This window comes from Nannospalax galili, unplaced genomic scaffold (genome assembly GCF_000622305.1).
Source record: "Nannospalax galili isolate Female #2095 unplaced genomic scaffold, S.galili_v1.0 scaffold22, whole genome shotgun sequence".
Taxonomy (NCBI): Eukaryota; Metazoa; Chordata; class Mammalia; order Rodentia; family Spalacidae; genus Nannospalax; species Nannospalax galili.
Genome location: NW_008347230.1, coordinates 113,718 through 116,233, shown reverse-complemented (window position 1 = coordinate 116,233; position 2,516 = coordinate 113,718). Strand labels below are relative to the sequence as shown.

Genomic DNA, 2,516 nt, shown 5'->3' with positions numbered 1-2,516 from the left:
TCTTGATTTCACCAGTTTGTACTGTATGAGAATTTCTGCTCTGGCTCATTTTTCATATATTTATTATTTTTATGTGTATGAATATATTACCTGCATGCATGTAAGTGCACCTGTATCATGCAATGCCCAAGGATGTCAGAAGAGAGTGCTGAATTCCCCTGGAACTGGAATTATGAACAGTAGTCAACCACCATCTGAGTGCTGGGAATCAAACCCAGGTCCTCTGTAAGAACAGTCCGTGCTTTCAACTCCTGAGCCATCTCTCCAGCTCCATTTTTAAATTTTATTTTATTATTTAATTTATGTGTATGCGTGTGTTATGTGCGCATGCATGCAGATGGCCATGGAAGCCAAAAGAATGTATCAGATCACCTGGGGCTGGAGGTACAGGTGGCTGTGAATAGCTGGACGTGGATGCTGGGAATAGAACAGAACTAGGGACGTCTGCAAGAGCAGCAAGCACTCTTAACCACTGAGCCATCTCTCCAGCCCTTTACTTCATTCTTAGACTAGAACTTAATATATCTCTGGCTTTTTTCCTCACATAACAAAACATCTCAAGCTTTAGACACTCCACTGATTAACACAAATATACCTCCTCATCATGCAACAGTCAAACTAAGTTGTTCTTTGCTATTTACTGGCCAGCTGTACAAGAGCTATTTCATGTTTCCAAAAAAGCACTTAAAAAAAATAGATCTAGCAGTCAGTTAAAAGTTTACTGGGTAAGGTTTGGGGCTAGAAGGATGGCTCAGTGGTTAAGATTGTGTATTGCTCTAGCTGGATGTGGTGGCACATGCCTTTAATCCCAGCACTTGGGAGGCAGAGGCAGGCAGATCCTCTGTGAGTTCAGGGCCAGCCCGGCCTACAGAGTGAGTTCCAGGCAGCTGGAGCTACAGGGAGACCCTGTCTTAAAAAGACCAAAACAAAACAAAACAAAAGAATATATATTGCTCTTGAAGAGGATCCAACACCACAATATGTTGCAAATAATGTGGGTTTAGACTGATAACTTCTATTTGCAGTTGTGTATGCTGCTCTGGGTCTGTAGGAGTCAGAAAAGGAAAATTCTTCCCTAAGAAGACATGTGTGGGGCCCTGAGTTCAATTCCCAGTACTGGAAGAAAAAAAAAAGAGGAAGAAATGATCTAATCTTGTTTTCTTTCTCCCTCAATTCAAGTTTAACAGATGCTACAAAAGAACAATGGGCTGATGCCTGCTACTAGTACATTCGATGGTCTGCCCACAACATAGCTCTCAGGTCATTCCCACCAGTGAAAGAAAGGCTGACCTCCCCCACTCCTGTAGGTAAGGCATGTCTTGAACCACAACACATCTTGTGTTTAAAAGCATGAATAAAGTACAAAAGAGTTTTTCTTCTCCTGGCTGCCCAGTTTTGTAGCCTGGCACAAAAATGGACCAGTGTTCACTTCCTGGAGAAATAGTCTTTGTTCTTTTGGACATCAGGGTTGATGGTGTCACTGCTGAGTTTCCAGTTAGCTGAGGATCACCAAGTTTGTCAGTGAACTGGAAAGCCTGAACTGGTCTCAGAATCTCATCCACAGAGCAGCCTACAGGAAGGTGATTCATAGTGATCTGCTGAATACCTTTGTCCTCAATGATAAAGAGGAAACACTGCCATCAGCCTTTCAAACCCCATAGTCCTGAGCAGTGGTGCACTTGGGATCTGATACCAAGGGAATGTTCATGGGTCCCATTCCTTCTTGCTTCTTGGGTGTATTGATCCATGCCAGATGACAGAAGTAAGAATCCACAGAGGCACCAACCACTTGGAGTGGTTGAGTTTCCTAAATTCATCTGTCCTATCACTTAACTAATCTCAGTGGGGCTCAAGGAAGTGAAGAGAAGAGAACACAACATGTTTTCCTTTGTATTCACTTTAGCTGATATCTTTTTATTTTATTTTAATTTATTTTTATTTTATGTGTATGAGTGTTGCCTAATGCATGTAAGTGCAACAGTGAGTGCAATATCCAAGGAGGCCAGAAGAGGGCATCAGAGGTCCTGGAACTGGAGTTATCCACAGTTGTTAGCTGCCATGTGGGTGCTGGGAACCAAATCCTAGTTCTCTGCAAAAGCAGCCAGTGCTCTTAATCACTGAGCCATCTGTCCAGCCCCCTGGTTCATATCTTTGAATTGACCATCTGGCTTAATGTTTGTGGCTTTGAAGTTGGGGGCAGAATGCTCAGTTTTGGCATTTCCTAAAGATGTTTTGCTTTCAGCAGGTTTGATACACAGGTCTCTGAGACAAAAACTACCACAGGCAGGCAGGAAAGTGATCACATGATCTCATCTTGGTGAGTTTTACTCTGTATAAATCATTTTTTAATAACTTGATCAACAAAACAAAACAAAAGCCAAATGATCACTTGAACTGTGATAAGTACTACAATTGAAATGGTAATACTTTGGATATATCAAGTTAAGTAATTGTTTTTTTTTTTTTTTTTTTTTTGGTTTTTTTTGGGAAAGGTCCCCCTATAGCCCCAGGGGGGC

General features: G+C 41.8%; 1 pseudogene; it reads right to left on the bottom strand.

Annotated features, from left to right (window-relative positions):
- Positions 1-1,425: 1,425 nt before the first annotated feature.
- The window catches only part of LOC103742675, an 8,257-nt pseudogene continuing 7,166 nt past the window's right edge, over positions 1,426-2,516 (bottom strand).